This window comes from Phacochoerus africanus, chromosome 4 (genome assembly GCF_016906955.1).
Source record: "Phacochoerus africanus isolate WHEZ1 chromosome 4, ROS_Pafr_v1, whole genome shotgun sequence".
NCBI classification, from domain to species: domain Eukaryota; kingdom Metazoa; phylum Chordata; class Mammalia; order Artiodactyla; family Suidae; genus Phacochoerus; species Phacochoerus africanus.
This window is the reverse complement of record NC_062547.1, coordinates 55519494-55532741: the sequence shown is the minus strand read 5'-3', so window position 1 is coordinate 55532741 and position 13248 is coordinate 55519494.

The following is a 13248-nucleotide window of genomic DNA, read 5'->3' as shown; positions in this document are numbered from 1 at the left end:
TTTGTTTTGCATAAGCTTTCCTTCCTCTGGGAAGTACCTAGTATTTTGGTTCCGGTTTTGGAAAAAATAACCCATGTTGTCCTGCCAAAATTACTAAAATTGTGCATTTAAAAACTATTATTTTGCATTATTTTTCCTGTATTGTAGTAATGTCTTGCAAAAGTAATCATATTAGCATAAAATTTCTTGAAATTATTCTAAACTATTGCATTTAAAATACATCAATCTGTAATGAACATGTAATCCTCACACAGAAATGTGTGGGACATATTTTTCAAAAAATCACTGCATTTTTTTAATGCGTTCAAACTATTTCAACCAATCTATGTCTACTCAACTGTCTAATACGATGTGTGTGTGTATATGTGTTTATTATGTACGTGTGTGTGTATATATATGATCTAGAGATTCCATGCTACTAAAAAAAATTTGGCAAGCTGAAAGTTTTACTTATTAATTAATTAATTAATTGTTTATTTATGGCTGCAGCCATGGCATGTTCCTGGGCTCAGGATTGAACTCAACAACAGTAGTGACAACATCAAATCCCTAACTTCTAGGCCACAAGAACCTCCATACCATATGCATATATGTGAACAATTTATAGAAAATATCTTATAGAAAATAATGAAATAAATATCTATGGCATAAAATATATTGCTGTGTACATATTTGCATTCAATCTATAATCAGTAAATGTGCATTTTGATTTTATTATGGATGGTTATGTACCATATGGTGATATTATGCTGTTGATATTTTTATATACTTATAGAAGTGAAACATATTTTGGAATGAATTCATTTTAAACATACCGTGGATAAGATTTTATACATGTCTAAACCTATGTGATGACAATGCAGGTCATGTAATGACCATGTTTCCAAAGGATTTCCTCGCAGAAGAGCACAATCAGTTACCCTCTAGACACAAGTTATGGTTTAATATCTATCTTGTAGACTTATAATGAAGAGATTAAAAAAGCTATGCAGTAGCCAAAGGCACTAAATTGATCAGATACTTCTTTATTTGTCTTTTTTTGCCCTTTTTGTCCTTTTTTAGGGCTGTACCTGCGGCGTATGAGGTTCTGGCTAGGGGTCTAATCAGAGCTGCAGCTGCCAGCCTATGCCACAGCCACAGCAGTGCCAGATCTGAGCGGTGTCTGTCACCTACACCACAGCTCATGGCAATGCGGGATCCTTAGCCCACTGAGTGAGGCCAGGGATCAAACCTGCAACCTCATGGTTCCTAGTCGGATTCCTTTCCGCTGCACCATGACAGGAACTCTTGTCTTCATGTTTACCTTTCTGTCTAATCCGGGCCATACAGTGCTATTAAGGCTCAGTTCAACTCATATGGCTGGAAACACCTGAGAAACTGAAATGTTGCTGCTATCTTGAAGTTCACTCTACATCCCAACCTCCAAATCAAATTACTTTGGAGTGGCGTATAAAGGAGAGATTGCTTAAGGGATTGCTGTAATCATTTAGCACTGTGTTGCCCTTATCCGTATTATTAACAAATGACAAGATCTGACTCTATAATTAGATCTCATTTGCCATCTGAGTTTTTTCTCACAGCACCATTTCATAACCCCATGTGCATTAGCAAACTCTGTTGCATTTTAATTTACCTTATTTTTTTCTTTTTACAGTACATCTGTGGCATATGGAATTTCCCTGGCTAGAGGTCCAATTGGAGTTGCAGCTGCAAGCTTACACCACAGCCACAGCAATGCAGGATCCCAGATGCATCTCTGGCCTGTGCCACAACCCACTAAGTGAGGCCAGGGATGGAACCTGCAGCCTCACGGACATTATGTGGTGTTCTTAACCCATTGAACCACAACGGGAACTCCCTTGTTCATTTTAATACTCCTACTCTTCACGGTCTGTACACATAATTAAAATCCTCTCTTTGCTTAGTCAATATTAGAACCCTCATACAGAAAAGCCGCATGGCTTAGTCTCTATTACTCTCAGGATTTTGATCAGTGAGATAGGGAGTTTTTAATTCTTTCTCAATAGAACAAAAAAATATTTTTTGTTAGTCAGCACAGAGGTAAAGCCTATTTTGTCCTATAATTTTTTGCATGGTTTCCTACTGTTTCAAGCTAAACTTTAATAGAACATTCATAGAAGGATATAGGAATATTATTTTATTATGTGTATTGTATAACCTGTCTTTTTGTCAAAATCAGTGCCACAGACTCTCCTTACTGCCCTACTGCAGGAAACTAGAGTGAAAAATGTTATTTGGTTGTCATGGACTTATTTCCAAACACAGTCAACACAGACTCCTCCAAAAGAAACTTATGTTAAGCAAAGCCTTAGTCAGAGAGAGAAAGGATCATATCATATAGATGTTAATGGTATTCACTGAAAAAACATAATGTATATTATTTCACCACATATATATTCTGTATAAAACTTTCCTCAAGCTTATTAATATCATCAGATCTTCGTTGGTATGGAATAAAGAGCTATTATTTACCAACAATACCTTTAAATACATACAACACAATTGAGGCTAAACAGCTAATGTATCTATTAATTAATTAATTAATTAATCTATTTAATGTATGGAAGGGAAATTAAAGGAACTGGAGTGAGCAGAAGAGAGGAAGAAAGTCATGCTGCCTGAGTAAACAGAATGCACAACAACAAAATATGGAAAAGCAACGAATGATGAAAGCAACAGTCCTGAAGTTGGAGAGAAATTGAGAAGAATAAGGAATAACAGAGAGAAAAATGAGACATGGGGGTGTAGGATAAAGGCAGCTTAGGGTCACTGAGCCCAAGGGTCTGCCCTAGATACTCCCACTTGCAAACCCAGACAGAGAGAGTAGGCACAACACTATACATAAATGGCATGCAAAAAAATATCCTCGCCTTCGAATAGAAACTTCAAACCACTTCTCAGAAAAATGATTGCTGATGCATTTTTTAAAAGGTTATTAGTGCTTCAGAAAATAAATTACATGCATTTGTACTTCCTGATATTATGGTTAAAACTAAATCCTCCAACACACTACTTTTGTTTCTTCCCATGGCACTTGTGTATTGTGTACTCCCATCCCAAATTCATTCAATGGCTCAATTTTTTTTTTGCAGAAAAAATTTTATCTTATTGACCCTGTTTTTGAGGTATTACAGAAAATAATTTAAACCTCTGTGTCAAGCCTTCTGTTCTCGATCTCCCAATACAATCTCTGTGCATTTTTACTTCAGGATTCTAAAGTTACAAGACATATATCTGAGCTTGAATCTCTTTTCTGGGTTTCTTTTATTTGCAATGTCTTCCTTCTTCCACAATCCTTTACCTTTCTAAATCACATTATTCAAGTTCTAACATAGGTACATCTTTCTTCACACTTCATTTTTATTTCTGTAAACAGCAGTTCTGAATATATTAAATTTACAGAAGATGTGTGGCCTCTATCTCCATTCTATATAAAAGGCAAATATTATGGACCTTCAGATAAGATGAACCTGAGTTTTGAATCTTGCTGTACCACCAATATGTTAATTAACCTCTCTGAGATTGTTTCATTTCTCCACTCAGAGTTGTTATAAGATACAATATTATAATTTTTAAAAAAATTCTTCATCAGGATACATATCTCACACTGTGCATTCATTCAGTAACCATTGCTTTCCCTGGACTCATCATCTTTTTTGTGTGTGTAGTGGGGGAGGTAATCATTCAGTAAGCTCCACTGTTACTTCCTTGCAATTATTACTAAAAATATTTTGTTTCTCTTATTATATTGTTGGTTAGAAAGCTATATGTTTATTTTTTATGCAATTAGTAACAAAAAATTTTTGTACACAGGTAGAGTCCATAAAATCCTCATAAGTGATTAAAAGCACAACACGGAAGAGTCTTGTAATGGTTTTTAAATTACCATTTATTATACTGCTATAAGTAATATGCTATATTTACTTAACTTTGTCACAGATATTATTTAATTTGATATTTACAAAAGTCTTCTATCAAATATAAGAAACTTATTTCTCTAATTTTACAGAAGATAGGTGAAAAGCTTACAGGACAAGATGAAGTTGGTTCCATCTTATTGACTCCAGAGGGTCTACTTACTAAGGAAGTAAAAGCATTTAAATTAAATTTCTTAGTATGTAATTCCAGGTTTTCTTAGAAACATCTAGAAGGTAAGTGTGACAGAGATGATCTGTATTTTGAAATATCTCAGTTCGTCTAGAGTCAATAAGACGGAACCAATTTCATTCAAAAGCTATGTATGAGAAGTTCTGTCTTTTTGAAATCCCCCACATAGGTAATTTTTCATGTTGTCCTGTAACTTTTCCACCTATTTTCTGTAAAATTAGAGAAATATATTAGTTATATTTGATAGAAGACCTCTTATTAGCAATGAGATCATGCTTTTATAGCACTGGGAACTATGTTTAGTGTAACTGGGTCAACATGCTGTACAGTGGAAAAAAAATGCGTTAGGGAAACAACAATTTTAAAAAATAAATAATTACCCCTCAAATAAATAAATAAATAAATAAATAAATAAATAATCCAGAGAGAGGCCACATGAGGCAATTTTGCTAAGTCACCTGGGATTTTGATCTGCAGTCCTTCCAGGCTATCCAGTCCCTTGTCTTTAATTATAGTAATGTATGTGAATCACTCACTTTTTCTCCTTGGGTCTGATACAAAATGTTTTAGATCTTAAAGGTATGAATCTTCTTAATAGTTAAGATAAATGTGATCATTTTTCACTTTATATAGATTAATAAGTTCCCTAATTTTGCTATTATCTCCTGTCTCATTCATGTATTAATGACTCTATGTCCACTGTACTTTTACCTTTTATAATTTCAAACTATTTGTGTATTAAATATCAATGTGCCAAATGAGCAGTTGTATTCACATTTTAGCAGAAGTTAACAGAACAATGTGAATCAAGTATCATAGAACAAATAAAAACCTAAATAAAAATAAAATGAATATAGGCAGCATATATATAGGTTTTGTTTTTGTATTGATGCACAGAATGACTGGACAATGGGGACCTGCTGTATAGCACAAGGGAATCTATGCAATATTCTGTAATGATCTATGTGGGAGAAGAATCTGAAAAAAAAATGGATGTGTATATATGTGGGGAAAAAAGAGAATTATGAATACTATGATATACGTACAACATTCTTTTACCAAAAAAAATATTTTAAAAAACATATTGTTGCAAACATAATGGCTATGGTATTGATTTCATTTCAACAATAATTTTCTTCATGTTCAAAAAATTACTGATTGAAAACGCAATTTCTCTTTATGTACCATGTTAAGTAATAAAAATATTTGCCAAATAAAGAATAAATAAAATAAAGTTGTACCTGACTTTGGGCTTTCTTTACACTAAACAGAATTATGTTAAAATTCGCTATTTTCAGACCAATGATTCAGTTGGTTTCAGCCTTGGAGTCATTTGACTTGAGCTTCCTATACTTGAGATTTCCACATTATTTCATGTTTTGAAAACTTTGCATTTGTGGTCACTCTTTCTTGATTCTAGTACTGATTGTGTTGTCACTGACTCCAAATACTGTTTACTTAGTTTCTTTTTCCACCATGGAAAAATCTGAGGCCCCAAGATTTTCAGACTTATTCTTATTTTTCTCTTTCATTCATAGTATGTTATTGTATCTATATGTCTTCATTCAATATTTTTTAACTGAATATCAGGTGCTAATATATGCTTGCCATTTATATTTTTCAATATTCTTTCATCATCTTATATTCACCATGCCTAACTCTGAATCATTATCACCCCATGAATCCACCACTATTTTATATTAACTTCAACTTTTAGTAACTCCCCATCTTATTAATGGTGTTTCCCACCTAGGAGCTATATAGGAACAATATCGTAAAAGGGAAATACCTAGGTCTTCAAAATACTGCTCACTTGCATATAAGAATGCTTGAAATATTTTACATTTTCATTAGCTATATAAACAGAGCATTTTCTTTCATCACATTTTGAAAGATCATTTTAGACCACTTGATTTTTTTTTTCAAGTTTAAAAAAACCTGTTTTGTGAGAAACAGTTTCTCACTCTTATGTTAATATGCATTTTCATTACTGATTTGGATAGTTTTCCTTGGTGACTCAGATTTTCTCTTCAATGAATAATTATAATTATTATCCCCTGAGAAAGCAAAATGAGAGGAATACAATTTCATATTTTTATGCAGATTTCCAATACTCACATAATCAAGTCTTGTGTTGGACTCTCTTTCTATGCTAATACATAATACCATCTAATATCTTTTACCAAACTTCCATACATGAACATATCTATCGGAAGTCATTAATTGAATTAATTTATTTATTACAGAACACCTGGTTTTTATTTCTATGACTTAAAACCAAATATTGAGGTCACTGAAAATATCATTTGTTTTGTTTTATTCTTTAATGTTATTAACATTTATTAATCATGGCATAAACTTTATCTCTCATCCAGGGATTTTTTTTTTATTTTAAAAATAAATAGTTTGTGATTAAATCAACATCAGACCATGTCCCAAAATGAAGTTCAGAAAATCATTATCTATCTATAACTTTTGCATAATTTAACATTACTAAGCTTCTGAGATTTTGTTGTTCTTTTTAATATGTTGACATAAAACAAATAGGGTGCAAGATATGTTTACTCTGGATCAGCAGAGAATTGCAGTTCAATGCAATGACGGCAAGCCACATACAAGCCCCTTCACAATGAAGGAGGGAGAATAATTTTATAAAGAGGAAAAAGAATTTGGGAAGGGTATATTAAGTCTAGTCCATGGCTTTTGTTGGCCAGAGAAATAAAGGAGAGAACTTTGCCAGAGAAATAAAGGAGAGAACTTTCTTTTCCCTTTGGGCTTTGCTATCACTTCAGGGCATGAAATTCCCCATTATGTTGTCCTGATTCTATTTAATTGAAGTTTCCTTTTATTATTTTTAAATGCAAAATGATATTTCATTGTTATTTAATTTTGATTTCTCTGATGCTTATTTAATCTGAGATCACATCAGTGACCTATAGGGATTTCTTGAATAATTAAATTTTAGAGATTGGTTTGTTTTAAGCATGAAAACTATCTTCTGTCTTCTTCAATGTCTTTTAGGAAATTAATGTTCTTAATTTTAAAATAATTTAATAATATTTCCTTCAACTTTTTGTTGTGAATAAATCTGTCTCTTCTTTTTCATAAGAAACATATTATTTTATATTATGTTCAAGTAATTATGTAACTACTTATTTAAATAGTCAAGCAATCTGAAGTCATTATATATATATTTATATATATAAATGGCAATATAAATGTATTAGAGAGAGCAAATTTTTCCTATACCATGTAATAGCTATTTTTTCATTTTATATGCAATTCCTCCTTTAACACATATTGTTTCCATATATCCTAAGTTGGAATTTTATATCAATATTATATTTGCATTTGATATAGGTAACTATATCCAATTTCTTGAGACAGAACATGATGGAGGAGGCATCAGAAAAGTAATACATATGAATATATACATGTATGTGTGTGTGCATATACATATAAATCCATGTATTTTTGACTCAGTCATTATGCTGTACAGCATAAATTGACACAACACTTTAAATCACATGTACTTTTATAGAAAAGTAAGTTCATAAAAATTAAAACCTAAAGGCCTCAAGAACTTAACTAGCAGGTTATTCAAGGATACTGTCAATGAGAGCTTTAGAAAATATTAAAGTTCAAGGGAAGAGTACTCTGTGGACACAAATGTTGTCTGCTATATCAGTAAAAAAGAATGTTGTGGCCATCAAGATATTAGCCACTGGTGGTGCCCCTGACTGTGCAACATGAGGGGATTCAAGAAGGGAAAAAAAATAAGATACTGGCCTAAATACTTAAGATACATATCAAAGGAATGATTTTAATGAGCTCAGATGCTTATGTCTTCCTATATTTAGAAAAGCAATAAATTCACTGTCCTGAAACATCTGGTTTTCTTTAATTAACAGCACTTATTTGGTGTTGCAGAAAACCTGGTTCTGATTACAACACTCTTATATATCCTGGCTCCTCCCTTAACTCTTGGAGCAGTCCTACAGAGCTATCTGAGAGGCTGCCTCCTGGGCTTAAGTCTTCAATAAATCTGCCGAATAAAACATAATTCTCAGCCGTTAGCTTGTGCTTCTGGTTTTTATTTCCAGAAAATGATTTTGGTGACCAAAGAAGTGGACCAGAACAGACTTCTCCTATGATATAAAAAAGCAAATTAAAACATAGTTGGATAAATCAATCTTTCAACATCATTTATGTGACAGACCAGTTCCATGGGGAATGAAAAGCCACTGTCTTTGCCTTACAAATATCTAAGTATCTTGAGTGTAAATATCCCACAATGATCTGAGACTGAATATAATTAGATAAGTCAGGTGAAACTTGAAAGCAAGAAATGAAAAAAAAATCCTGTATAATTCAATCTACTGGAAAGGCTTTATCACCCACTCAAAATCTAATTCTGAGCCTATTTAAGGATTTATGAAGGACAAATAAAAATTTAAAAGTCTTTTCTCACAAACAGCGAAGGCTACTCATCTGAGCAAGCAAATTTAACATTCCAACTGTTATTTACAAACTAATATGTTTATATTGTAATATCTGATTCATAACTAAGCTTTAAAATGAAGCTATGAGATCTCTAGTTTTGCATGTTCATACAACTGTGAACACATTTTTACTAATAGGTGTCTATCTCTCTCTGGGAAATATCAAAATTAATCTTATAAAACAGCTCTACTTAATTGACTTAGCACTTGCAAATTAAATATTTCTGAGTATATCACTGTCAACATTTTGGCTAAGATCAAGTGTAATTTTTCTAAATATAAAGGAAACTGACCAGAATGAATTCTAGGTTCATGTCTTCTAGGAAATATTCAACATTAAATTAGCACCTAGTAATAAAGCTGTCTTAATCCTGTTGGTTTAATCAAGATAGATATATAACACTTTTACTGTACCTAGGTTTACTGAAGACTAATAATTTCTTATTTCTTTTACATAATTTTTTGATATAAAACAATTTAACTGTGTATGATAATGGTAGGACAGTGGGGAAAGAAAGCTGATTGGAGCAGTGAGATCTCAAGCAAGATTTATTCACCAGCAGAGTGGATGGGAGCCCTGAGCAAGAGCAACTCAGAGACCCTGGCTACAAGGGCAAGGTTTTTTTATAGATAGGTTTTCATGTGATAGTTTTCTTAGTCTCAAGAAGAAAGAGAAAGGGGCCTTGGGAAAGAGGGAAAGAGGATTTAGGTCATTAATTTTAACAGTTCTTTTGGCTCTATTTATTATGAGGTTTCACAGCTTCTTAAATTATCTTGGTCCTCTGGCCTTCATCCATGCTGGGGTCTGTTTCCTGCTTTTTTTTTTTTTTTTTGGAGTCTGGGTGGGATCTTGATGATATGGTTGTTTTCCGTCTTCCACTTGGTATTCTCCCTCCAGTTTATAGATACCACATAACATTCCTTCCTCTTTGTTACAGGAAACTTGGAGAAGGTCTCTTCTTTGGGAATTACTTCCTGCTAATTATGAGCATATAGGGACAGGGATGGGAGGAATTTGGTGGTATCGGAATGCATAGAGAGTGAGGATATTGTTGACCTGTCTATCTCTGGTTGATTCCACAGAGCACTGCAAGAAACTAGAAAACAAATGAAAGAGTTGAGGTCCAGTTATCAAGAGAAAGAATATGAGGGAAGAGAGGATAGGGGTTAACCGTGCGTAGAAAGGTGGAATATTAAATCATCCTGTGTCATTTTCTTGTTGTTTTATCCAAGTAGCTTTTTCCTTTAGTTTTTTTTTTTCAATCCCTTCCCTTACTAATCCTCATACATGTTCATAAAAACAACAGTTTTCATGTAAGACTACACAAATGCCTCCTTCCTTCACAGTTAGTAGGTCTAGTCCTCTACAGTTTTGAAGGACTACTGCATCTAGATAATCTATTTCATCCTGTAGATTGGTCATTCATCCTGCTATTTCAGTTATGGCCTTCGAGAACTCCTGAGTCATTTGGGCATATCTCTGTACCCTTACCCCTAGGCTTGCCATCTTAGTGCTAATTGCTGTAGCAATACTCTGTCCTGCTAACAATGGTATAAGGAAGAAGGCCCTATTTGGCCTTAATGGTGTTGTAGCAGGGACAGAAGTGGGGTCATCTCATAATGTGTATATGACAGGTGGTGCAATATTGCCAGTGCAAGATCCTATCCATTTTGTGGGAAGGCGCGCATAGGTATTGATTTCAGATAAGATGATGACTTGACTATAGTCTATGTATCTGGCTATCTGATAGGTTTTTAAATGTAACCATTGTCTATGTTGAATGCATGGTTGTACTTCTGGTTCTTTGTGCAAAGAATTTCATCCAGAGTAATAAACCAGTACTGACATGGCCAGATGGGCAGCTCCCAAGGGTTGTAAAACTGAGGTTTGATTTTGGTCTAATGTATGATTAGGAACATCAATTCTACATTGAGCCAAGTTGAGATTTGCCTTATGAGGGAGTGGAACATTTAGCTCATGGCACAAGGTGGAGTTATACTTTTGTTCAATATTAATATTTAGGTAAACACTTGAAATTTTTAGTCCTCTTTCTTTACAAAAATCTGACTATTAAGTTTTAACCATGATCCCCATATTTTAGAGGTTCTTAATGAGTTTTGTCTCCTCTTCCATTCTAGGTGTTCCTGGAAGCCTGGAGGAAGAAGTTCAATTGTCAGGTTACAGAGTAAAGGCTGTAATGAACTTTTAGGATCTCCTAAATTTTGTTTCTATGTGTTTTTCTGGATATACGCAGAGGGGCTTGGGCTTTTAGGGGGTATGCTAAGTACCCCAATCTTCCAGTAGTCGGTAGAGTGTGGGAGAGAAGTGGTTTTAATTGTATTTTTAAAAGGATCCAATTAAGACGAGTTTTAGGAAAGGTAGGGAAGTCAATTCCCTCTTCTTTCTTCGTTTTGAGTAAACCTGGCATTTGTTCCCATGCCAATAAAGGGGCAGAGCTGAAAAAGAGAGGCATATATAACAATGGGAGGTAGAACTTTGTGTAATTTTATTAATTAATTTTATGAAAGTTTAGGGAAGGAATGTGAGATAGGGAGGTAATTAGTGGGCAGAAAGTGGTGGTGATGTAAAAGGCTGAACCATTTTCCTTTAATTCTTAACTCTGTACCAGTTCCCTCATTGAAATGGTGTCCTCTGAATTGTCTTTTTTCAGTTTGAGATAGAAGTAACTTTCCTTTATTTAGCTGGGTGACCTCTATTATATGTGTGGAAAAATCTAGATTATTTTGTTGGGTTTTATCTGAAATTGGCATTTCTCTTGGAAAATATGTGCTCCTGAAAGAGTAAAATATTTCTCCTATACCTTCTACTTCCTTTTACCATTGAATGGGGTCCACAGGTTAAGGATGTTGATGGTGCTTATTAAGGTTATTGACTCTCCTTCATATGTAGACAGTACATCAGGGGATTGATGGATTTCTAGTTGTTCTGTAGTTGTGAAGAAAATAGTTGTTAACAGCTAAAGTTAAGAAATAATCATGTAAGGAGGAACTAATTAAATATATATATATAAAATGAAAGAAAACTGCACGACAGTCAAGTGGGAAAACTGAAGAAGTGCTACCTATAACTAGAAGTGAGAAAAAAACAGCAGCAATTTTGAGCAGGATTTCAATGAGCTATCAGAAGTAGTTAAAATGGAAGTGAGGCTATTAAGGAATCTGGTAAAAGAATAAGTATTCATATACTTTGATTATGTCTACTTAAGAGTTAACTAGGGTAACACAAAGATTATTAAAACAGGGACAAGTAGCTATAGCCTAAGAAAGGGCCACAAGCCAGAACAAAATTACAACAACAAAGAAATTTAAAATGCATTTATCAGTTGTTTCCTTTTATGGCATAATTCAGACAGCTCTTTAAGTATGCCTCGTTTGGTCTGTTCCAAGATTGTCTGTGTATCTGCCTCCTGGGGGAAGTTCTATATTGGTTCCTTTTTCTTCAGAGATTCAAGTGAGACACCACCTGATAGGAGAAACCTACTACTGCTTACAGATACCTGAGGCTCAAGTGGGGTGAGAATATGGGGTCCTGGGGCCCTCAGACCCCATCAGTCTTCCATGGCCAGACCCAACAGGTTGGGCATATCTATAGTCTCCAAGGTGTGTTTCATGAGGGAGACAGTAGGCTGCCCAGGCTTCTAAGTTTCCCTGCCATTGTTAGGTTGTGGGATGGTGGGCTGCCTGGCTTCCCATAGTCCACCTTCCAATGTCCATTTGGGGATATGGGCCTGGCAGGAGTTTTGGGTTAGGGCATTTATTTTCCCAATGCCCCTCTAAGCCACATTTGAAACAGGGCCCCAGAGGGGAGAACATTCTATAACCTTTTTTCCTTGGGGGGAAGGAGGACCTCAGTTGTGTTTTGAGGAATTCCCTGTATAGTAGAAGTAAGAAGCTGATATTTCTTTGTGGAATCCTTTAATTTGGGGGACTTTTGTTCTTCCTGTCTGTTGTTAAAGACCTTAAAGTCAGCTTTAATGAGATCCTTTTTGGGGTCAAAGGAACATCCTTTAGTTTTTGTAATTTTTTAAAAAATATCTGGGAAGTCAAATGCAGATTCAGATAAGTTTTTCCTTCTTCGCTGTCTATATTTAGGTTAGTATAGTTAAGAATAACCTCTGTATGCCAGGACATTAAAAAGGGCTGGATTTTCATGGTGTTCTTACATTATTTCTCTAATTTTATCATAAATAAAAATTTTAAATGAGGATTTCTTCTTTCCTTCTGTTAGGCAAGAGATAAGGTGGCCTCTCTTATATTTGTCTGAAGAGAGCCGAGAAGACTCAAAGAGCCGAGGAAGGGAGGTTGTCTGAATGGTGCAATTCCGAGGACAGGCTTCTAATCAGGAAGAGGGGCCTGTCTGAATGGTGCATTTCCGAGGGCAGGTTCCTACACAAGGGGATGCAATTCCGAAGACAGGCCCCAGAAGAAAATAAGGCTCGCCCACTGACACTGGTGGAGAACTGAATTTTCCAGGAAGCAATTTCCATTTTGCATTGCTGAGTGGGGATTATTCCATGGATAACTTAGTCTTTTCTGTTATTCACTTGCTATTCAGGTTTTCCTGTCTCTCCTGATTATTTATTTGCTTATTAATCTT